General features: G+C 44.4%; 22 non-coding genes across 22 annotated transcripts; all 22 read left to right on the top strand.

Moving 5' to 3' along the window:
* Positions 1-1,111: 1,111 nt before the first annotated feature.
* TRNAQ-UUG (transfer RNA glutamine (anticodon UUG)) lies at positions 1,112-1,183 on the top strand. The gene has a single exon. It is a non-coding gene; the product is annotated as a tRNA-Gln (tRNA).
* Positions 1,184-2,085: 902 nt separating this feature from the next.
* TRNAQ-UUG (transfer RNA glutamine (anticodon UUG)) lies at positions 2,086-2,157 on the top strand. Its single transcript has one exon. It is a non-coding gene; the product is annotated as a tRNA-Gln (tRNA).
* A 380-nt stretch (positions 2,158-2,537) lies between these two features.
* Positions 2,538-2,609, top strand: TRNAQ-UUG (transfer RNA glutamine (anticodon UUG)). Its single transcript has one exon. It is a non-coding gene; the product is annotated as a tRNA-Gln (tRNA).
* A 902-nt stretch (positions 2,610-3,511) lies between these two features.
* On the top strand, positions 3,512-3,583 carry TRNAQ-UUG (transfer RNA glutamine (anticodon UUG)). The gene has a single exon. It is a non-coding gene; the product is annotated as a tRNA-Gln (tRNA).
* A 367-nt stretch (positions 3,584-3,950) lies between these two features.
* Positions 3,951-4,022, top strand: TRNAQ-UUG (transfer RNA glutamine (anticodon UUG)). The gene has a single exon. It is a non-coding gene; the product is annotated as a tRNA-Gln (tRNA).
* A 380-nt stretch (positions 4,023-4,402) lies between these two features.
* TRNAQ-UUG (transfer RNA glutamine (anticodon UUG)) lies at positions 4,403-4,474 on the top strand. Its single transcript has one exon. It is a non-coding gene; the product is annotated as a tRNA-Gln (tRNA).
* Positions 4,475-6,804: 2,330 nt separating this feature from the next.
* On the top strand, positions 6,805-6,876 carry TRNAQ-UUG (transfer RNA glutamine (anticodon UUG)). Its single transcript has one exon. It is a non-coding gene; the product is annotated as a tRNA-Gln (tRNA).
* Positions 6,877-7,256: 380 nt separating this feature from the next.
* TRNAQ-UUG (transfer RNA glutamine (anticodon UUG)) lies at positions 7,257-7,328 on the top strand. Its single transcript has one exon. It is a non-coding gene; the product is annotated as a tRNA-Gln (tRNA).
* Positions 7,329-8,230: 902 nt separating this feature from the next.
* Positions 8,231-8,302, top strand: TRNAQ-UUG (transfer RNA glutamine (anticodon UUG)). The gene has a single exon. It is a non-coding gene; the product is annotated as a tRNA-Gln (tRNA).
* Positions 8,303-8,669: 367 nt separating this feature from the next.
* Positions 8,670-8,741, top strand: TRNAQ-UUG (transfer RNA glutamine (anticodon UUG)). Its single transcript has one exon. It is a non-coding gene; the product is annotated as a tRNA-Gln (tRNA).
* Positions 8,742-9,121: 380 nt separating this feature from the next.
* On the top strand, positions 9,122-9,193 carry TRNAQ-UUG (transfer RNA glutamine (anticodon UUG)). Its single transcript has one exon. It is a non-coding gene; the product is annotated as a tRNA-Gln (tRNA).
* Positions 9,194-10,984: 1,791 nt separating this feature from the next.
* On the top strand, positions 10,985-11,056 carry TRNAQ-UUG (transfer RNA glutamine (anticodon UUG)). The gene has a single exon. It is a non-coding gene; the product is annotated as a tRNA-Gln (tRNA).
* A 902-nt stretch (positions 11,057-11,958) lies between these two features.
* TRNAQ-UUG (transfer RNA glutamine (anticodon UUG)) lies at positions 11,959-12,030 on the top strand. Its single transcript has one exon. It is a non-coding gene; the product is annotated as a tRNA-Gln (tRNA).
* Positions 12,031-12,410: 380 nt separating this feature from the next.
* TRNAQ-UUG (transfer RNA glutamine (anticodon UUG)) lies at positions 12,411-12,482 on the top strand. The gene has a single exon. It is a non-coding gene; the product is annotated as a tRNA-Gln (tRNA).
* A 2,298-nt stretch (positions 12,483-14,780) lies between these two features.
* On the top strand, positions 14,781-14,852 carry TRNAQ-UUG (transfer RNA glutamine (anticodon UUG)). The gene has a single exon. It is a non-coding gene; the product is annotated as a tRNA-Gln (tRNA).
* A 380-nt stretch (positions 14,853-15,232) lies between these two features.
* Positions 15,233-15,304, top strand: TRNAQ-UUG (transfer RNA glutamine (anticodon UUG)). The gene has a single exon. It is a non-coding gene; the product is annotated as a tRNA-Gln (tRNA).
* Positions 15,305-16,206: 902 nt separating this feature from the next.
* TRNAQ-UUG (transfer RNA glutamine (anticodon UUG)) lies at positions 16,207-16,278 on the top strand. The gene has a single exon. It is a non-coding gene; the product is annotated as a tRNA-Gln (tRNA).
* Positions 16,279-16,658: 380 nt separating this feature from the next.
* TRNAQ-UUG (transfer RNA glutamine (anticodon UUG)) lies at positions 16,659-16,730 on the top strand. The gene has a single exon. It is a non-coding gene; the product is annotated as a tRNA-Gln (tRNA).
* Positions 16,731-17,633: 903 nt separating this feature from the next.
* TRNAQ-UUG (transfer RNA glutamine (anticodon UUG)) lies at positions 17,634-17,705 on the top strand. Its single transcript has one exon. It is a non-coding gene; the product is annotated as a tRNA-Gln (tRNA).
* Positions 17,706-19,059: 1,354 nt separating this feature from the next.
* Positions 19,060-19,131, top strand: TRNAQ-UUG (transfer RNA glutamine (anticodon UUG)). Its single transcript has one exon. It is a non-coding gene; the product is annotated as a tRNA-Gln (tRNA).
* Positions 19,132-20,485: 1,354 nt separating this feature from the next.
* On the top strand, positions 20,486-20,557 carry TRNAQ-UUG (transfer RNA glutamine (anticodon UUG)). The gene has a single exon. It is a non-coding gene; the product is annotated as a tRNA-Gln (tRNA).
* A 1,354-nt stretch (positions 20,558-21,911) lies between these two features.
* On the top strand, positions 21,912-21,983 carry TRNAQ-UUG (transfer RNA glutamine (anticodon UUG)). The gene has a single exon. It is a non-coding gene; the product is annotated as a tRNA-Gln (tRNA).
* The last annotated feature ends 517 nt before the right edge of the window (positions 21,984-22,500 follow it).

Below are 22,500 nucleotides of genomic sequence, written 5' to 3'. Positions count from 1 at the left end.
AAGCTAAGTTGTCTTTTTTGCTCAGATTTAGCAAAACATGACAATTAGGGAAATTCATCTTCTAGCCATTCCTCTCAACTCCATCTTTGTCAAAGTTTTCTGTCCAAAGACAAGTTTTCAAGTTCAGAGGATATGGATGCTTCACGCCACCTGTGGAATTTAACACTGGTGTATCTATTTCTCCCAGTTTCTTGCATCTTCAAAGTTCTCAACAGGCCTCATCTCTACTCTTCCACAGTGATTGCCAGCATCCCATTTTGGCCCCAAAGGCCTTGATTTCCTGTTCTCCCATTACTCACTCCAGAAACTCCAATTATGCTTGCACCATCTCTGGACCTCCTTCATCATAAACAGTTCCTGAACTCTTGTCCTGCAAAGAATACATCTGCGGGCCAGCAGTTTTGAAAGGCGTAGGACAGCGAGCCCAGTGTGCTAATCACAGATCATTTGTTCTCTCCTAAAGGCCACTACCAGGCAAACCTGCAGCAGATACATTAGTTTTGACTTGGAGAGGTCTTTTTGACCTTTTCTCTCCCCCTGGTATGCAACATGTTCTGGAGTTGGTCTCAGGTTAAGTTCTTTTAAGATTCAAATGTAATGGAGTTAAAGGGATAGGGGGCTTAACCTACGGACATATGTATCCAGCAAAATAGAGAGCAGTTGAGCATGCCCCAAGGGTTCCACTCTGGACTTTGAATCCAGCGATCCGAGTTCGAATCTCGGTGGGACCTTCCTTAGAGGCTCATTGTAGATTTCATCTTGGAATTTCAATTTGTGTCTTACGGCCACAAAGGCCAATGACAGCAGAAGTTGTTGCTAATGTGGCTGGTTGTGAAAATAGTGAGCGTAGCCAGCCACCCAGATGTGCTAATCACAGATCATTTGTTATCTCCTATAGGCCACTACCAGGCAAACCTGCAGCAGATACATTAGTTTTGCCTTGGAGAGGTCTTTTTGACCTTTTCTCTCCCCCTGGTATGCAACATGTTCTGGAGTTGGTCTCAGGTTAAGTTCTTTTAAGATTCAATTTTAATGGAGTTAAAGGGATAGGGGGCTTAACCTACGGACATATGTATCCAGCAAAATAGAGAGCAGTTGAGCATGCCCCAAGGGTTCCATGGTGTAATGGTTAGCACTCTGGACTTTGAATCCAGCGATCCGAGTTCGAATCTCGGTGGGACCTTCTTTAGAGGCTCATTGCAGATTTCATCTTGGAATTTCAATTTGTGTCTTACGGCTACAAAGGCCAATGACAGCAGAAGTTGTTGCTAATGTGGCTAGTTGTGAAAATTGTGAGCGTAGCCAGCTGCCCAGGTCCAGCCAATTGCCAAAGCATACTGATGACACAGAGAGCTGTATTTAAAAAGAATATCTGCAACCCTAAGTACTTTTACCAGGAACAGGAGGAAGAAGCTAAGTTGTCTTTTTTGCTCAGATTTAGCAAAACATGACAATTAGGGAAATTCATCTTCTAGACATTCCTCTCAACTCCATCTTTGTCAAAGTTTTCTGTCCAAAGACAAGTTTTCAAGTTCAGAGGATATGGATGCTTCACGCCACCTGTGGAATTTAACACTGGTGTATCTATTTCTCCCAGTTTCTTGCATCTTCAAAGTTCTCAACAGGCCTCATCTCTACTCTTCCACAGTGATTGCCAGCATCCCATTTTGGCCCCAAAGGCCTTGATTTCCTGTTCTCCCATTACTCACTCCAGAAACTCCAATTATGCTTGCACCATCTCTGGACCTCCTTCATCATAAACAGTTCCTGAACTCTTGTCCTGCAAAGAATACATCTGCGGGCCAGCAGTTTTGAAAGGCGTAGGACAGCGAGCCCAGTGTGCTAATCACAGATCATTTGTTCTCTCCTAAAGCCCACCACCAGGCAAACTTGCAGCAGATACATTAGTTTTGCCTTGGAGAGGTCTTTTTGACCTTTTCTCTCCCCCTGGTATGCAACATGTTCTGGAGTTGGTCTCAGGTTAAGTTCTTTTAAGATTCAATTTTAATGGAGTTAAAGGGATAGGGGGCTTAACCTACGGACATATGTATACAGCAAAATAGAGAGCAGTTGAGCATGCCCAAGGGTTCCATGGTGTAATGGTTAGCACTCTGGACTTTGAATCCAGTGATCCGAGATCGAATCTCGGTGGAACCTTCATCAGAGTCTCATTGCAGATTTCATCTTGGAATTTCAATTTGTTTCTTACGGCCACAAAGGCCAGTGACAGCAGAAGTTGTTGCTAACGTGGCTGGTTGTGAAAATAGTGAGCGTAGCCAGCCACCCAGATGTGCTAATCACAGATCATTTGTTATCTCCTAAAGGCCACTACCAGGCAAACCTGCAGCAGATACATTAGTTTTGACTTGGAGAGGTCTTTTTGACCTTTTCTCTCCCCCTGGTATGCAACATGTTCTGGAGTTGGTCTCAGGTTAAGTTCTTTTAAGATTCAAATGTAATGGAGTTAAAGGGATAGGGGGCTTAACCTACGGACATATGTATCCAGCAAAATAGAGAGCAGTTGAGCATGCCCCAAGGGTTCCATGGTGTAATGGTTAGCACTCTGGACTTTGAATCCAGCGATCTGAGTTCGAATCTCGGTGGGACCTTCTTTAGAGGCTCATTGTAGATTTCATCTTGGAATTTCAATTTGTGTCTTACGGCCACAAAGGCCAATGACAGCAGAAGTTGTTGCTAATGTGGCTAGTTGTGAAAATTGTGAGCGTAGCCAGCTGCCCAGGTCCAGCCAATTGCCAAAGCATACTGATGACACAGAGAGCTGTATTTAAAAAGAATATCTGCAACCCTAAGTACTTTTACCAGGAACAGGAGGAAGAAGCTAAGTTGTCTTTTTTGCTCAGATTTAGCAAAACATGACAATTAGGGAAATTCATCTTCTAGCCATTCCTCTCAACTCCATCTTTGTCAAAGTTTTCTGTCCAAAGACAAGTTTTCAAGTTCAGAGGATATGGATGCTTCACGCCACCTGTGGAATTTAACACTGGTGTATCTATTTCTCCCAGTTTCTTGCATCTTCAAAGTTCTCAAGAGGCCTCATCTCTACTCTTCCACAGTGATTGCCAGCATCCCATTTTGGCCCCAAAGGCCTTGATTTCCTGTTCTCCCATTACTCACTCCAGAAACTCCAATTATGCTTGCACCATCTCTGGACCTCCTTCATCATAAACAGTTCCTGAACTCTTGTCCTGCAAAGAATACATCTGCGGGCCAGCAGTTTTGAAAGGCGTAGGACAGCGAGCCCAGTGTGCTAATCACAGATCATTTGTTCTCTCCTAAAGCCCACCACCAGGCAAACTTGCAGCAGATACATTAGTTTTGCCTTGGAGAGGTCTTTTTGACCTTTTCTCTCCCCCTGGTATGCAACATGTTCTGGAGTTGGTCTCAGGTTAAGTTCTTTTAAGATTCAATTTTAATGGAGTTAAAGGGATTGGGGGCTTAACCTACGGACATATGTATACAGCAAAATAGAGAGCAGTTGAGCATGCCCAAGGGTTCCATGGTGTAATGGTTAGCACTCTGGACTTTGAATCCAGTGATCCGAGATCAAATCTCGGTGGAACCTTCATCAGAGTCTCATTGCAGATTTCAATTTGTTTCTTACGGCCACAAAGGCCAGTGACAGCAGAAGTTGTTGCTAACGTGGCTGGTTGTGAAAATAGTGAGCGTAGCCAGCCACCCAGATGTGCTAATCACAGATCATTTGTTATCTCCTAAAGGCCACTACCAGGCAAACCTGCAGCAGATAGATTAGTTTTGACTTGGAGAGGTCTTTTTGACCTTTTCTCTCCCCCTGGTATGCAACATGTTCTGGAGTTGGTCTCAGGTTAAGTTCTTTTAAGATTCAAATGTAATGGAGTTAAAGGGATAGGGGGCTTAACCTACGGACATATGTATCCAGCAAAATAGAGAGCAGTTGAGCATGCCCCAAGGGTTCCATGGTGTAATGGTTAGCACTCTGGACTTTGAATCCAGCGATCCGAGTTCGAATCTCGGTGGGACCTTCTTTATAGGCTCATTGTAGATTTCATCTTGGAATTTCAATTTGTGTCTTACGGCCACAAAGGCCAATGACAGCAGAAGTTGTTGCTAATGTGGCTGGTTGTGAAAATAGTGAGCGTAGCCAGCCACCCAGATGTGCTAATCACAGATCATTTGTTATCTCCTATAGGCCACTACCAGGCAAACCTGCAGCAGATACATTAGTTTTGCCTTGGAGAGGTCTTTTTGACCTTTTGTCTCCCCCTGGTATGCAACATTTTCTGGAGTTGGTATCAGGTTAAGTTCTTTTAAGATTCAATTTTAATGGAGTTAAAGGGATAGGGGGCTTAACCTACGGACATATGTATCCAGCAAAATAGAGAGCAGTTGAGCATGCCCCAAGGGTTCCATGGTGTAATGGTTAGCACTCTGGACTTTGAATCCAGTGATCCGAGTTCGAATCTCGGTGGGACCTTCTTTAGAGGCTCATTGCAAATTTCATCTTGGAATTTCAATTTGTGTCTTACGGCTACAAAGGCCAATGACAGCAGAAGTTGTTGCTAATGTGGCTAGTTGTGAAAATTGTGAGCGTAGCCAGCTGCCCAGGTCCAGCCAATTGCCAAAGCATACTGATGACACAGAGAGCTGTATTTAAAAAGAATATCTGCAACCCTAAGTACTTTTACCAGGAACAGGAGGAAGAAGCTAAGTTGTCTTTTTTGCTCAGATTTAGCAAAACATGACAATTAGGGAAATTCATCTTCTAGCCATTCCTCTCAACTCCATCTTTGTCAAAGTTTTCTGTCCAAAGACAAGTTTTCAAGTTCAGAGGATATGGATGCTTCACGCCACCTGTGGAATTTAACACTGGTGTATCTATTTCTCCCAGTTTCTTGCATCTTCAAAGTTCTCAACAGGCCTCATCTCTACTCTTCCACAGTGATTGCCAGCATCCCATTTTGCCCCCAAAGGCCTTGATTTCCTGTTCTCCCATTACTCACTCCAGAAACTCCAATTATGCTTGCACCATCTCTGGACCTCCTCCATCATAAACAGTTCCTGAAGTCTTGTCCTGCAAAGAATACATCTGCGGGCCAGCAGTTTTGAAAGGCGTAGGACAGCGAGCCCAGTGTGCTAATCACAGATCATTTGTTCTCTCCTAAAGCCCACCACCAGGCAAACTTGCAGCAGATACATTAGTTTTGCCTTGGAGAGGTCTTTTTGACCTTTTCTCTCCCCCTGGTATGCAACATGTTCTGGAGTTGGTCTCAGGTTAAGTTCTTTTAAGATTCAAATGTAATGGAGTTAAAGGGATAGGGGGCTTAACCTACGGACATATGTATCCAGCAAAATAGAGAGCAGTTGAGCATGCCCCAAGGGTTCCATGGTGTAATTGTTAGCACTCTGCACTTTGAATCCAGCGATCCAAGTTCGTATCTCGATGGGACCTTCTTTAGAGGCTCATTGCAGATTTCATCTTGGAATTTCAATTTGTGTCTTACGGCTACAAAGGCCAATGACAGCAGAAGTTGTTGCTAATGTGGCTAGTTGTGAAAATTGTGAGCGTAGCCAGCTGCCCAGGTCCAGCCAATTGCCAAAGCATACTGATGACACAGAGAGCTGTATTTAAAAAGAATATCTGCAACCCTAAGTACTTTTACCAGGAACAGGAGGAAGAAGCTAAGTTGTCTTTTTTGCTCAGATTTAGCAAAACATGACAATTAGGGAAATTCATCTTCTAGCCATTCCTCTCAACTCCATCTTTGTCAAAGTTTTCTGTCCAAAGACAAGTTTTCAAGTTCAGAGGATATGGATGCTTCACGCCACCTGTGGAATTTAACACTGGTGTATCTATTTCTCCCAGTTTCTTGCATCTTCAAAGTTCTCAACAGGCCTCATCTCTACTCTTCCACAGTGATTGCCAGCATCCCATTTTGGCCCCAAAGGCCTTGATTTCCTGTTCTCCCATTACTCACTCCAGAAACTCCAATTATGCTTGCACCATCTCTAGACCTCCTCCATCATAAACAGTTCCTGAACTCTTGTCCTGCAAAGAATACATCTGCGGGCCAGTAGTTTTGAAAGGCGTAGGCCAGCGAGCCCGGTGTGCTAATCACAGATCATTTGTTATCTCCTAAAGGCCACTACCAGGCAAACCTGCAGCAGATACATTAGTTTTGACTTGGAGAGGTCTTTTTGACCTTTTCTCTCCCCCTGGTATGCAACATGTTCTGGAGTTGGTCTCAGGTTAAGTTCTTTTAAGATTCAAATGTAATGGAGTTAAAGGGATAGGGGGCTTAACCTACGGACATATGTATCCAGCAAAATAGAGAGCAGTTGAGCATGCCCCAAGGGTTCCATGGTGTAATGGTTAGCACTCTGCACTTTAAATCCAGCGATCCAAGTTCAAACCTCGGTGGGACCTTCTTTAGAGGCTCATTGCAGATTTCATCTTGGAATTTCAATTTGTGTCTTACGGCCACAAAGGCCAATGACAGCAGAAGTTGTTGCTAATGTGGCTGGTTGTGAAAATAGTGAGCGTAGCCAGCCACCCAGATGTGCTAATCACAGATCATTTGTTATCTCCTATAGGCCACTACCAGGCAAACCTGCAGCAGATACTTTAGTTTTGCCTTGGAGAGGTCTTTTTGACCTTTTGTCTCCCCCTGGTATGCAACATGTTCTGGAGTTGGTATCAGGTTAAGTTCTTTTAAGATTCAATTTTAATGGAGTTAAAGGGATAGGGGGCTTAACCTACGGACATATGTATCCAGCAAAATAGAGAGCAGTTGAGCATGCCCCAAGGGTTCCATGGTGTAATGGTTAGCACTCTGGACTTTGAATCCAGTGATCCGAGATCAAATCTCGGTGGAACCTTCATCAGAGTCTCATTGCAGATTTCATCTTGGAATTTCAATTTGTTTCTTACGGCCACAAAGGCCAGTGACAGCAGAAGTTGTTGCTAACGTGGCTGGTTGTGAAAATAGTGAGCGTAGCCAGCCACCCAGATGTGCTAATCACAGATCATTTGTTATCTCCTAAAGGCCACTACCAGGCAAACCTGCAGCAGATACATTAGTTTTGACTTGGAGAGGTCTTTTTGACCTTTTCTCTCCCCCTGGTATGCAACATGTTCTGGAGTTGGTCTCAGGTTAAGTTCTTTTAAGATTCAAATGTAATGGAGTTAAAGGGATAGGGGGCTTAACCTACGGACATATGTATCCAGCAAAATAGAGAGCAGTTGAGCATGCCCCAAGGGTTCCATGGTGTAATGGTTAGCACTCTGGACTTTGAATCCAGCGATCCGAGTTCGAATCTCGGTGGGACCTTCTTTAGAGGCTCATTGCAGATTTCATCTTGGAATTTCAATTTGTGTCTTACGGCTACAAAGGCCAATGACAGCAGAAGTTGTTGCTAATGTGGCTAGTTGTGAAAATTGTGAGCGTAGCCAGCTGCCCAGGTCCAGCCAATTGCCAAAGCATACTGATGACACAGAGAGCTGTATTTAAAAAGAATATCTGCAACCCTAAGTACTTTTACCAGGAACAGGAGGAAGAAGCTAAGTTGTCTTTTTTGCTCAGATTTAGCAAAACATGACAATTAGGGAAATTCATCTTCTAGCCATTCCTCTCAACTCCATCTTTGTCAAAGTTTTCTGTCCAAAGACAAGTTTTCAAGTTCAGAGGATATGGATGCTTCACGCCACCTGTGGAATTTAACACTGGTGTATCTATTTCTCCCAGTTTCTTGCATCTTCAAAGTTCTCAACAGGCCTCATCTCTACTCTTCCACAGTGATTGCCAGCATCCCATTTTGGCCCCAAAGGCCTTGATTTCCTGTTCTCCCATTACTCACTCCAGAAACTCCAATTATGCTTGCACCATCTCTAGACCTCCTCCATCATAAACAGTTTCTGAACTCTTGTCCTGCAAAGAATACATCTGCGGGCCAGCAGTTTTGAAAGGCGTAGGACAGCGAGCCCAGTGTGCTAATCACAGATCATTTGTTCTCTCCTAAAGCCCACCACCAGGCAAACTTGCAGCAGATACATTAGTTTTGACTTGGAGAGGTCTTTTTGACCTTTTCTCTCCCCCTGGTATGCAACATGTTCTGGAGTTGGTCTCAGGTTAAGTTCTTTTAAGATTCAATTTTAATGGAGTTAAAGGGATTGGGGGCTTAACCTACGGACATATGTATACAGCAAAATAGAGAGCAGTTGAGCATGCCCAAGGGTTCCATGGTGTAATGGTTAGCACTCTGGACTTTGAATCCAGTGATCCGAGATCAAATCTCGGTGGAACCTTCATCAGAGTCTCATTGCAGATTTCAATTTGTTTCTTACGGCCACAAAGGCCAGTGACAGCAGAAGTTGTTGCTAACGTGGCTGGTTGTGAAAATAGTGAGCGTAGCCAGCCACCCAGATGTGCTAATCACAGATCATTTGTTATCTCCTAAAGGCCACTACCAGGCAAACCTGCAGCAGATACATTAGTTTTGACTTGGAGAGGTCTTTTTGAACTTTTCTCTCCCCCTGGTATGCAACATGTTCTGGAGTTGGTCTCAGGTTAAGTTCTTTTAAGATTCAAATGTAATGGAGTTAAAGGGATAGGGGGCTTAACCTACGGACATATGTATCCAGCAAAATAGAGAGCAGTTGAGCATGCCCCAAGGGTTTCATGGTGTAATGGTTAGCACTCTGGACTTTGAATCCAGTGATCCGAGTTCGAATCTCGGTGGGACCTTCTTTATAGGCTCATTGTAGATTTCATCTTGGAATTTCAATTTGTGTCTTACGGCCACAAAGGCCAATGACAGCAGAAGTTGTTGCTAATGTGGCTGGTTGTGAAAATAGTGAGCGTAGCCAGCCACCCAGATGTGCTAATCACAGATCATTTGTTATCTCCTATAGGCCACTACCAGGCAAACCTGCAGCAGATACATTAGTTTTGCCTTGGAGAGGTCTTTTTGACCTTTTGTCTCCCCCTGGTATGCAACATGTTCTGGAGTTGGTATCAGGTTAAGTTCTTTTAAGATTCAATTTTAATGGAGTTAAAGGGATAGGGGGCTTAACCTACGGACATATGTATCCAGCAAAATAGAGAGCAGTTGAGCATGCCCCAAGGGTTCCATGGTGTAATGGTTAGCACTCTGGACTTTGAATCCAGCAATCCGAGTTCGAATCTCGGTGGGACCTTCTTTAGAGGCTTCATTGCAGATTTCATCTTGGAATTTCAATTTGTGTCTTACGGCTACAAAGGCCAATGACAGCAGAAGTTGTTGCTAATGTGGCTGGTTGTGAAAATAGTGAGCGTAGACAGCCACCCAGATGTGCTAATCACAGATCATTTGTTATCTCCTATAGGCCACTACCAGGCAAACCTGCAGCAGATACATTAGTTTTGCCTTGGAGAGGTCTTTTTGACCTTTTGTCTCCCCCTGGTATGCAACATGTTCTGGAGTTGGTATCAGGTTAAGTTCTTTTAAGATTCAATTTTAATGGAGTTAAAGGGATAGGGGGCTTAACCTACGGACATATGTATCCAGCAAAATAGAGAGCAGTTGAGCATGCCCCAAGGGTTCCATGGTGTAATGGTTAGCACTCTGGACTTTGAATCCAGCGATCCGAGTTTGAATCTTGGTGGGACCTTCTTTAGAGGCTCATTGCAGATTTCATCTTGGAATTTCAATTTGTGTCTTACGGCTACAAAGGCCAATGACAGCAGAAGTTGTTGCTAATGTGGCTAGTTGTGAAAATTGTGAGCGTAGCCAGCTGCCCAGGTCCAGCCAATTGCCAAAGCATACTGATGACACAGAGAGCTGTATTTAAAAAGAATATCTGCAACCCTAAGTACTTTTACCAGGAACAGGAGGAAGAAGCTAAGTTGTCTTTTTTGCTCAGATTTAGCAAAACATGACAATTAGGGAAATTCATCTTCTAGCCATTCCTCTCAACTCCATCTTTGTCAAAGTTTTCTGTCCAAAGACAAGTTTTCAAGTTCAGAGGATATGGATGCTTCACGCCACCTGTGGAATTTAACACTGGTGTATCTATTTCTCCCAGTTTCTTGCATCTTCAAAGTTCTCAACAGGCCTCATCTCTACTCTTCCACAGTGATTGCCAGCATCCCATTTTGGCCCCAAAGGCCTTGATTTCCTGTTCTCCCATTACTCACTCCAGAAACTCCAATTATGCTTGCACCATCTCTGGACCTCCTTCATCATAAACAGTTCCTGAACTCTTGTCCTGCAAAGAATACATCTGCGGGCCAGCAGTTTTGAAAGGCGTAGGACAGCGAGCCCAGTGTGCTAATCACAGATCATTTGTTCTCTCCTAAAGGCCACTACCAGGCAAACCTGCAGCAGATACATTAGTTTTGACTTGGAGAGGTCTTTTTGACCTTTTCTCTCCCCCTGGTATGCAACATGTTCTGGAGTTGGTCTCAGGTTAAGTTCATTTAAGATTCAAATGTAATGGAGTTAAAGGGATAGGGGGCTTAACCTACGGACATATGTATCCAGCAAAATAGAGAGCAGTTGAGCATGCCCCAAGGGTTCCACTCTGGACTTTGAATCCAGCGATCCGAGTTCGAATCTCGGTGGGACCTTCTTTAGAGGCTCATTGTAGATTTCATCTTGGAATTTCAATTTGTGTCTTACGGCCACAAAGGCCAATGACAGCAGAAGTTGTTGCTAATGTGGCTGGTTGTGAAAATAGTGAGCGTAGCCAGCCACCCAGATGTGCTAATCACAGATCATTTGTTATCTCCTATAGGCCACTACCAGGCAAACCTGCAGCAGATACATTAGTTTTGCCTTGGAGAGGTCTTTTTGACCTTTTCTCTCCCCCTGGTATGCAACATGTTCTGGAGTTGGTCTCAGGTTAAGTTCTTTTAAGATTCAATTTTAATGGAGTTAAAGGGATAGGGGGCTTAACCTACGGACATATGTATCCAGCAAAATAGAGAGCAGTTGAGCATGCCTCAAGGGTTCCATGGTGTAATGGTTAGCACTCTGGACTTTGAATCCAGCGATCCGAGTTCGAATCTCGGTGGGACCTTCTTTAGAGGCTCATTGCAGATTTCATCTTGGAATTTCAATTTGTGTCTTACGGCTACAAAGGCCAATGACAGCAGAAGTTGTTGCTAATGTGGCTAGTTGTGAAAATTGTGAGCGTAGCCAGCTGCCCAGGTCCAGCCAATTGCCAAAGCATACTGATGACACAGAGAGCTGTATTTAAAAAGAATATCTGCAACCCTAAGTACTTTTACCAGGAACAGGAGGAAGAAGCTAAGTTGTCTTTTTTGCTCAGATTTAGCAAAACATGACAATTAGGGAAATTCATCTTCTAGCCATTCCTCTCAACTCCATCTTTGTCAAAGTTTTCTGTCCAAAGACAAGTTTTCAAGTTCAGAGGATATGGATGCTTCACGCCACCTGTGGAATTTAACACTGGTGTATCTATTTCTCCCAGTTTCTTGCATCTTCAAAGTTCTCAACAGGCCTCATCTCTACTCTTCCACAGTGATTGCCAGCATCCCATTTTGGCCCCAAAGGCCTTGATTTCCTGTTCTCCCATTACTCACTCCAGAAACTCCAATTATGCTTGCACCATCTCTGGACCTCCTTCATCATAAACAGTTCCTGAACTCTTGTCCTGCAAAGAATACATCTGCGGGCCAGCAGTTTTGAAAGGCGTAGGACAGCGAGCCCAGTGTGCTAATCACAGATAATTTGTTCTCTCCTAAAGCCCACCACCAGGCAAACTTGCAGCAGATACATTAGTTTTGCCTTGGAGAGGTCTTTTTGACCTTTTCTCTCCCCCTGGTATGCAACATGTTCTGGAGTTGGTCTCAGGTTAAGTTCTTTTAAGATTCAATTTTAATGGAGTTAAAGGGATAGGGGGCTTAACCTACGGACATATGTATACAGCAAAATAGAGAGCAGTTGAGCATGCCCAAGGGTTCCATGGTGTAATGGTTAGCACTCTGGACTTTGAATCCAGTGATCCGAGATCGAATCTCGGTGGAACCTTCATCAGAGTCTCATTGCAGATTTCATCTTGGAATTTCAATTTGTTTCTTACGGCCACAAAGGCCAGTGACAGCAGAAGTTGTTGCTAACGTGGCTGGTTGTGAAAATAGTGAGCGTAGCCAGCCACCCAGATGTGCTAATCACAGATCATTTGTTATCTCCTAAAGGCCACTACCAGGCAAACCTGCAGCAGATACATTAGTTTTGACTTGGAGAGGTCTTTTTGACCTTTTCTCTCCCCCTGGTATGCAACATGTTCTGGAGTTGGTCTCAGGTTAAGTTCTTTTAAGATTCAAATGTAATGGAGTTAAAGGGATAGGGGGCTTAACCTACGGACATATGTATCCAGCAAAATAGAGAGCAGTTGAGCATGCCCCAAGGGTTCCATGGTGTAATGGTTAGCACTCTGGACTTTGAATCCAGCGATCTGAGTTCAAATCTCGGTGGGACCTTCTTTAGAGGCTCATTGTAGATTTCATCTTGGAATTTCAATTTGTGTCTTACGGCCACAAAGGCCAATGACAGCAGAAGTTGTTGCTAATGTGGCTGGTTGTGAAAATAGTGAGCGTAGCCAGCCACCCAGATGTGCTAATCACAGATCATTTGTTATCTCCTATAGGCCACTACCAGGCAAACCTGCAGCAGATACATTAGTTTTGCCTTGGAGAGGTCTTTTTGACCTTTTCTCTCCCCCTGGTATGCAACATGTTCTGGAGTTGGTATCAGGTTAAGTTCTTTTAAGATTCAATTTTAATGGAGTTAAAGGGATAGGGGGCTTAACCTACGGACATATGTATCCAGCAAAATAGAGAGCAGTTGAGCATGCCCCAAGGGTTCCTTTGTGTAATGGTTAGCACTCTGGACTTTGAATACAGCGATCCGAGTTCGAATCTCGGTGGGACCTTCTTTAGAGGCTCATTGCAGATTTCATCTTGGAATTTCAATTTGTGTCTTACGGCTACAAAGGCCAATGACAGCAGAAGTTGTTGCTAATGTGGCTAGTTGTGAAAATTGTGAGCGTAGCCAGCTGCCCAGGTCCAGCCAATTGCCAAAGCATACTGATGACACAGAGAGCTGTATTTAAAAAGAATATCTGCAACCCTAAGTACTTTTACCAGGAACAGGAGGAAGAAGCTAAATTGTCTTTTTTGCTCAGATTTAGCAAAACATGACAATTAGGGAAATTCATCTTCTAGCCATTCCTCTCAACTCCATCTTTGTCAAAGTTTTCTGTCCAAAGACAAGTTTTCAAGTTCAGAGGATATGGATGCTTCACGCCACCTGTGGAATTTAACACTGGTGTATCTATTTCTCCCAGTTTCTGGCATCTTCAAAGTTCTCAACAGGCCTCATCTCTACTCTTCCACAGTGATTGCCAGCATCCCATTTTGGCCCCAAAGGCCTTGATTTCCTGTTCTCCCATTACTCACTCCAGAAACTCCAATTATGCTTGCACCATCTCTGGACCTCCTCCATCATAAGCAGTTCCTGAACTCTTGTCCTGCAAAGAATACATCTGCGGGCCAGCAGTTTTGAAAGGCGTAGGACAGCGAGCCCAGTGTGCTAATCACAGATCATTTGTTCTCTCCTAAAGCCCACCACCAGGCAAACTTGCAGCAGATACATTACCGTATATACTCGAGTATAGGCCGACCCGAATATAAGCCGAGGCCCCCAATTTACCCCCAAAAAAACTGGCAAACTTATTGACTCGTGTATAAGCCGAGGGTGAGACATGCCTGTCCATCCCTGTGTGTGTGTCCGTCCATCCCTGTGTGTCCGTCCATCCCTGTGTGTCCGTCCATCCCTGTGTGTCCGTCCATCCATCCCTGTGTGTGTGTGTGTCCATCCATCCATCCATCCCTGTGTGTGTGTGTCTCCATCCATCCATCCATCCATCCCTGTGTGTGTGTGTCTCCATCCATCCATCCATCCCTGTGTGTGTGTGTATCCATCCATCCCTGTGTGTGTGTGTGTGTCTCCATCCATCCATCCATCCGTGTGTGTGTGTCTCCATCCGTGTGTGTGTGTGTGTGTGTGTGTGTGTGTGTGTGTGTGTGTGTGTGTGTGTGTGTGTCCAGCCTACCTGTGTCCCGAGCCTTTGTCCCGAGCCTCCGTCCCGTGTCGTGCCTTGCCTTCGTCCCGTCCCGTCCCGTCCCGTCCCGTGCCGTGCCTTGCCTTGCCTCCGTCCCGTGCCCTCTTCGTCGGCGGCCATTGTAAAATTCAAAAGCCGCGCCTCCTCCTTCGCCTGTGATAGGCGGAACACTGAATTTCCCAGCAGCCTGTGTTCCGCCTATCACGGACGTCGTATCATCCTCGTCCGTAGTACGAGGATGAGACGATGCCCGTGATAGGCGGAACACAGGCTGCTGGGAAATTCAGTGTTCCACCTATCACAGGCGAAGGCGGAGCCGGAGGCGCGGCTTTTGAATCATAGAATGGCCGCTGTCTGTCTGCTCGACACGCTGATCGAGCGGGCAGACAGCGATGACTCGAGTATAAGCCGAGGGGGGCACTTTCAGCCTCAAAAAAGAGGCTGAAAATCTCGGCTTATACTCGAGTATATACGGTAGTTTTGCCTTGGAGAGGTCTTTTTGACCTTTTCTCTCCCCCTGGTATGCAACATGTTCTGGAGTTGGTCTCAGGTTAAGTTCTTTTAAGATTCAATTTTAATGGAGTTAAAGGGATAGGGGGCTTAACCTACGGACATATGTATACAGCAAAATAGAGAGCAGTTGAGCATGCCCAAGGGTTCCATGGTGTAATGGTTAGCACTCTGGACTTTGAATCCAGTGATCCGAGATCAAATCTCGGTGGAACCTTCATCAGAGTCTCATTGCAGATTTCATCTTGGAATTTCAATTTGTTTCTTACGGCCACAAAGGCCAGTGACAGCAGAAGTTGTTGCTAACGTGGCTGGTTGTGAAAATAGTGAGCGTAGCCAGCCACCCAGATGTGCTAATCACAGATCATTTGTTATCTCCTAAAGGCCACTACCAGGCAAACCTGCAGCAGATACATTAGTTTTGACTTGGAGAGGTCTTTTTGACCTTTTCTCTCCCCCTGGTATGCAACATGTTCTGGAGTTAGTCTCAGGTTAAGTTCTTTTAAGATTCAAATGTAATGGAGTTAAAGGGATAGGGGGCTTAACCTACGGACATATGTATCCAGCAAAATAGAGAGCAGTTGAGCATGCCCCAAGGGTTCCATGGTGTAATGGTTAGCACTCTGGACTTTGAATCCAGCGATCCGAGTTCGAATCTCGGTGGGACCTTCTTTAGAGGCTCATTGCAGATTTCATCTTGGAATTTCAATTTGTGTCTTACGGCTACAAAGGCTAATGACAGCAGAAGTTGTTGCTAATGTGGCTAGTTGTGAAAATTGTGAGCGTAGCCAGCTGCCCAGGTCCAGCCAATTGCCAAAGCATACTGATGACACAGAGAGCTGTATTTAAAAAGAATATCTGCAACCCTAAGTACTTTTACCAGGAACAGGAGGAAGAAGCTAAGTTGTCTTTTTTGCTCAGATTTAGCAAAACATGACAATTAGGGAAATTCATCTTCTAGCCATTCCTCTCAACTCCATCTTTGTCAAAGTTTTCTGTCCAAAGACAAGTTTTCAAGTTCAGAGGATATGGATGCTTCACGCCACCTGTGGAATTTAACACTGGTGTATCTATTTCTCCCAGTTTCTTGCATCTTCAAAGTTCTCAACAGGCCTCATCTCTACTCTTCCACAGTGATTGCCAGCATCCCATTTTGGCCCCAAAGGCCTTGATTTCCTGTTCTCCCATTACTCACTCCAGAAACTCCAATTATGCTTGCACCATCTCTGGACCTCCTCCATCATAAACAGTTCCTGAACTCTTGTCCTGCAAAGAATACATCTGCGGGCCAGCAGTTTTGAAAGGCGTAGGACAGCGAGCCCAGTGTGCTAATCACAGATCATTTGTTCTCTCCTAAAGCCCACCACCAGGCAAACTTGCAGCAGATACATTAGTTTTGCCTTGGAGAGGTCTTTTTGACCTTTTCTCTCCCCCTGGTATGCAACATGTTCTGGAGTTGGTCTCAGGTTAAGTTCTTTTAAGATTCAATTTTAATGGAGTTAAAGGGATAGGGGGCTTAACCTACGGACATATGTATACAGCAAAATAGAGAGCAGTAGAGCATTCCCAAGGGTTCCATGGTGTAATGGTTAGCACTCTGGACTTTGAATCCAGTGATCCGAGATCAAATCTCGGTGGAACCTTCATCAGAGTCTCATTGCAGATTTCATCTTGGAATTTCAATTTGTTTCTTACGGCCACAAAGGCCAGTGACAGCAGAAGTTGTTGCTAACGTGGCTGGTTGTGAAAATAGTGAGCGTAGCCAGCCACCCAGATGTGCTAATCACAGATCATTTGTTATCTCCTAAAGGCCACTACCAGGCAAACCTGCAGCAGATACATTAGTTTTGACTTGGAGAGGTCTTTTTGACCTTTTCTCTCCCCCTGGTATGCAACATGTTCTGGAGTTAGTCTCAGGTTAAGTTCTTTTAAGATTCAAATGTAATGGAGTTAAAGGGATAGGGGGCTTAACCTACGGACATATGTATCCAGCAAAATAGAGAGCAGTTGAGCATGCCCCAAGGGTTCCATGGTGTAATGGTTAGCACTCTGGACTTTGAATCCAGCGATCCGAGTTCGAATCTCGGTGGGACCTTCTTTAGAGGCTCATTGCAGATTTCATCTTGGAATTTCAATTTGTGTCTTACGGCTACAAAGGCCAATGACAGCAGAAGTTGTTGCTAATGTGGCTAGTTGTGAAAATTGTGAGCGTAGCCAGCTGCCCAGGTCCAGCCAATTGCCAAAGCATACTGATGACACAGAGAGCTGTATTTAAAAAGAATATCTGCAACCCTAAGTACTTTTACCAGGAACAGGAGGAAGAAGCTAAGTTGTCTTTTTTGCTCAGATTTAGCAAAACATGACAATTAGGGAAATTCATCTTCTAGCCATTCCTCTCAACTCCATCTTTGTCAAAGTTTTCTGTCCAAAGACAAGTTTTCAAGTTCAGAGGATATGGATGCTTCACGCCACCTGTGGAATTTAACACTGGTGTATCTATTTCTCCCAGTTTCTTACATCTTCAAAGTTCTCAACAGGCCTCATCTCTACTCTTCCACAGTGATTGCCAGCATCCCATTTTGGCCCCAAAGGCCTTGATTTCCTGTTCTCCCATTACTCACTCCAGAAACTCCAATTATGCTTGCACCATCTCTAGACCTCCTCCATCATAAACAGTTCCTGAACTCTTGTCCTGCAAAGAATACATCTGCGGGCCAGCAGTTTTGAAAGGCGTAGGACAGCGAGCCCAGTGTGCTAATCACAGATCATTTGTTCTCTCCTAAAGCCCACCACCAGGCAAACTTGCAGCAGATACATTAGTTTTGCCTTGGAGAGGTCTTTTTGACCTTTTGTCTCCCCCTGGTATGCAACATGTTCTGGAGTTGGTATCAGGTTAAGTTCTTTTAAGATTCAATTTTAATGGAGTTAAAGGGATAGGCGGCTTAACCTACGGACATATGTATCCAGCAAAATAGAAAGCAGTTGAGCATGCCCCAAGGGTTCCATGGTGTAATGGTTAGCACTCTGGACTTTGAATCCAGCGATCCGAGTTCGAATCTCGGTGGGACCTTCTTTAGAGGCTCATTGCAGATTTCATCTTGGAATTTCAATTTGTGTCTTACGGCTACAAAGGCCAATGACAGCAGAAGTTGTTGCTAATGTGGCTAGTTGTGAAAATTGTGAGCGTAGCCAGCTGCCCAGGTCCAGCCAATTGCCAAAGCATACTGATGACACAGAGAGCTGTATTTAAAAAGAATATCTGCAACCCTAAGTACTTTTACCAGGAACAGGAGGAAGAAGCTAAGTTGTCTTTTTTGCTCAGATTTAGCAAAACATGACAATTAGGGAAATTCATCTTCTAGCCATTCCTCTCAACTCCATCTTTGTCAAAGTTTTCTGTCCAAAGACAAGTTTTCAAGTTCAGAGGATATGGATGCTTCACGCCACCTGTGGAATTTAACACTGGTGTATCTATTTCTCCCAGTTTCTTGCATCTTCAAAGTTCTCAACAGGCCTCATCTCTACTCTTCCACAGTGATTGCCAGCATCCCATTTTGGCCCCAAAGGCCTTGATTTCCTGTTCTCCCATTACTCACTCCAGAAACTCCAATTATGCTTGCACCATCTCTAGACCTCCTCCATCATAAACAGTTCCTGAACTCTTGTCCTGCAAAGAATACATCTGCGGGCCAGCAGTTTTGAAAGGCGTAGGACAGCGAGCCCAGTGTGCTAATCACAGATCATTTGTTCTCTCCTAAAGCCCACCACCAGGCAAACTTGCAGCAGATACATTAGTTTTGCCTTGGAGGGGTCTTTTTGACCTTTTCTCTCCCCCTGGTATGCAACATGTTCTGGAGTTGGTCTCAGGTTAAGTTCTTTTAAGATTCAATTTTAATGGAGTTAAAGGGATAGGGGGCTTAACCTACGGACATATGTATACAGCAAAATAGAGAGCAGTTGAGCATGCCCAAGGGTTCCATGGTGTAATGGTTAGCACTCTGGACTTTGAAACCAGTGATCCGAGATCAAACCTCGGTGGAACCTTCATCAGAGTCTCATTGCAGATTTCATCTTGGAATTTCAATTTGTTTCTTACGGCCACAAAGGCCAGTGACAGCAGAAGTTGTTGCTAACGTGGCTGGTTGTGAAAATAGTGAGCGTAGCCAGCCACCCAGATGTGCTAATCACAGATCATTTGTTATCTCCTAAAGGCCACTACCAGGCAAACCTGCAGCAGATACATTAGTTTTGACTTGGAGAGGTCTTTTTGACCTTTTCTCTCCCCCTGGTATGCAACATGTTCTGGAGTTGGTCTCAGGTTAAGTTCTTTTAAGATTCAAATGTAATGGAGTTAAAGGGATAGGGGGCTTAACCTACGGACATATGTATCCAGCAAAATAGAGAGCAGTTGAGCATGCCCCAAGGGTTCCATGGTGTAATGGTTAGCACTCTGGACTTTGAATCCAGCGATCCGAGTTCGAATCTCGGTGGGACCTTCTTTAGAGGCTCATTGCAGATTTCATCTTGGAATTTCAATTTGTGTCTTACGGCTACAAAGGCCAATGACAGCAGAAGTTGTTGCTAATGTGGCTAGTTGTGAAAATTGTGAGCGTAGCCAGCTGCCCAGGTCCAGCCAATTGCCAAAGCATACTGATGACACAGAGAGCTGTATTTAAAAAGAATATCTGCAACCCTAAGTACTTTTACCAGGAACAGGAGGAAGAAGCTAAGTTGTCTTTTTTGCTCAGATTTAGCAAAACATGACAATTAGGGAAATTCATCTTCTAGCCATTCCTCTCAACTCCATCTTTGTCAAAGTTTTCTGTCCAAAGACAAGTTTTCAAGTTCAGAGGATATGGATGCTTCACGCCACCTGTGGAATTTAACACTGGTGTATCTATTTCTCCCAGTTTCTTGCATCTTCAAAGTTCTCAACAGGCCTCATCTCTACTCTTCCACAGTGATTGCCAGCATCCCATTTTGGCCCCAAAGGCCTTGATTTCCTGTTCTCCCATTACTCACTCCAGAAACTCCAATTATGCTTGCACCATCTCTAGACCTCCTCCATCATAAACAGTTCCTGAACTCTTGTCCTGCAAAGAATACATCTGCGGGCCAGCAGTTTTGAAAGGCGTAGGACAGCGAGCCCAGTGTGCTAATCACAGATCATTTGTTCTCTCCTAAAGCCCACCACCAGGCAAACTTGCAGCAGATACATTAGTTTTGCCTTGGAGGGGTCTTTTTGACCTTTTCTCTCCCCCTGGTATGCAACATGTTCTGGAGTTGGTCTCAGGTTAAGTTCTTTTAAGATTCAATTTTAATGGAGTTAAAGGGATAGGGGGCTTAACCTACGGACATATGTATACAGCAAAATAGAGAGCAGTTGAGCATGCCCAAGGGTTCCATGGTGTAATGGTTAGCACTCTGGACTTTGAAACCAGTGATCCGAGATCAAACCTCGGTGGAACCTTCATCAGAGTCTCATTGCAGATTTCATCTTGGAATTTCAATTTGTTTCTTACGGCCACAAAGGCCAGTGACAGCAGAAGTTGTTGCTAACGTGGCTGGTTGTGAAAATAGTGAGCGTAGCCAGCCACCCAGATGTGCTAATCACAGATCATTTGTTATCTCCTAAAGGCCACTACCAGGCAAACCTGCAGCAGATACATTAGTTTTGACTTGGAGAGGTCTTTTTGACCTTTTCTCTCCCCCTGGTATGCAACATGTTCTGGAGTTGGTCTCAGGTTAAGTTCTTTTAAGATTCAAATGTAATGGAGTTAAAGGGATAGGGGGCTTAACCTACGGACATATGTATCCAGCAAAATAGAGAGCAGTTGAGCATGCCCCAAGGGTTCCATGGTGTAATGGTTAGCACTCTGGACTTTGAATCCAGCGATCCGAGTTCGAATCTCGGTGGGACCTTCTTTAGAGGCTCATTGCAGATTTCAACTTGGAATTTCAATTTGTGTCTTACGGCTACAAAGGCCAATGACAGCAGAAGTTGTTGCTAATGTGGCTAGTTGTGAAAATTGTGAGCGTAGCCAGCTGCCCAGGTCCAGCCAATTGCCAAAGCATACTGATGACACAGAGAGCTGTATTTAAAAAGAATATCTGCAACCCTAAGTACTTTTACCAGGAACAGGAGGAAGAAGCTAAGTTGTCTTTTTTGCTCAGATTTAGCAAAACATGACAATTAGGGAAATTCATCTTCTAGCCATTCCTCTCAACTCCATCTTTGTCAAAGTTTTCTGTCCAAAGACAAGTTTTCAAGTTCAGAGGATATGGATGCTTCACGCCACCTGTGGAATTTAACACTGGTGTATCTATTTCTCCCAGTTTCTTGCATCTTCAAAGTTCTCAACAGGCCTCATCTCTACTCTTCCACAGTGATTGCCAGCATCCCATTTTGGCCCCAAAGGCCTTGATTTCCTGTTCTCCCATTACTCACTCCAGAAACTCCAATTATGCTTGCACCATCTCTAGACCTCCTCCATCATAAACAGTTCCTGAACTCTTGTCCTGCAAAGAATACATCTGCGGGCCAGCAGTTTTGAAAGGCGTAGGACAGCGAGCCCAGTGTGCTAATCACAGATCATTTGTTCTCTCCTAAAGCCCACCACCAGGCAAACTTGCAGCAGATACATTAGTTTTGCCTTGGAGGGGTCTTTTTGACCTTTTCTCTCCCCCTGGTATGCAACATGTTCTGGAGTTGGTCTCAGGTTAAGTTCTTTTAAGATTCAATTTTAATGGAGTTAAAGGGATAGGGGGCTTAACCTACGGACATATGTATACAGCAAAATAGAGAGCAGTTGAGCATGCCCAAGGGTTCCATGGTGTAATGGTTAGCACTCTGGACTTTGAAACCAGTGATCCGAGATCAAACCTCGGTGGAACCTTCATCAGAGTCTCATTGCAGATTTCATCTTGGAATTTCAATTTGTTTCTTACGGCCACAAAGGCCAGTGACAGCAGAAGTTGTTGCTAACGTGGCTGGTTGTGAAAATAGTGAGCGTAGCCAGCCACCCAGATGTGCTAATCACAGATCATTTGTTATCTCCTAAAGGCCACTACCAGGCAAACCTGCAGCAGATACATTAGTTTTGACTTGGAGAGGTCTTTTTGACCTTTTCTCTCCCCCTGGTATGCAACATGTTCTGGAGTTGGTCTCAGGTTAAGTTCTTTTAAGATTCAAATGTAATGGAGTTAAAGGGATAGGGGGCTTAACCTACGGACATATGTATCCAGCAAAATAGAGAGCAGTTGAGCATGCCCCAAGGGTTCCATGGTGTAATGGTTAGCACTCTGGACTTTGAATCCAGCGATCCGAGTTCGAATCTCGGTGGGACCTTCTTTAGAGGCTCATTGCAGATTTCAACTTGGAATTTCAATTTGTGTCTTACGGCTACAAAGGCCAATGACAGCAGAAGTTGTTGCTAATGTGGCTAGTTGTGAAAATTGTGAGCGTAGCCAGCTGCCCAGGTCCAGCCAATTGCCAAAGCATACTGATGACACAGAGAGCTGTATTTAAAAAGAATATCTGCAACCCTAAGTACTTTTACCAGGAACAGGAGGAAGAAGCTAAGTTGTCTTTTTTGCTCAGATTTAGCAAAACATGACAATTAGGGAAATTCATCTTCTAGCCATTCCTCTCAACTCCATCTTTGTCAAAGTTTTCTGTCCAAAGACAAGTTTTCAAGTTCAGAGGATATGGATGCTTCACGCCACCTGTGGAATTTAACACGGGTGTATCTATTTCTCCCAGTTTCTTGCATCTTCAAAGTTCTCAACAGGCCTCATCTCTACTCTTCCACAGTGATTGCCAGCATCCCATTTTGGCCCCAAAGGCCTTGATTTCCTGTTCTCCC

Source organism: Lithobates pipiens, unplaced genomic scaffold, assembly GCF_037356315.1.
Source record: "Lithobates pipiens isolate NorthernLeopardFrog02 unplaced genomic scaffold, aLitPip1_a1.2 Scaffold_18, whole genome shotgun sequence".
In the NCBI taxonomy this organism is placed as follows: Eukaryota; Metazoa; Chordata; class Amphibia; order Anura; family Ranidae; genus Lithobates; species Lithobates pipiens.
The sequence above is the reverse complement of the archived record's forward strand: the minus strand, read 5'-3'. Positions and strand labels throughout refer to the sequence as shown.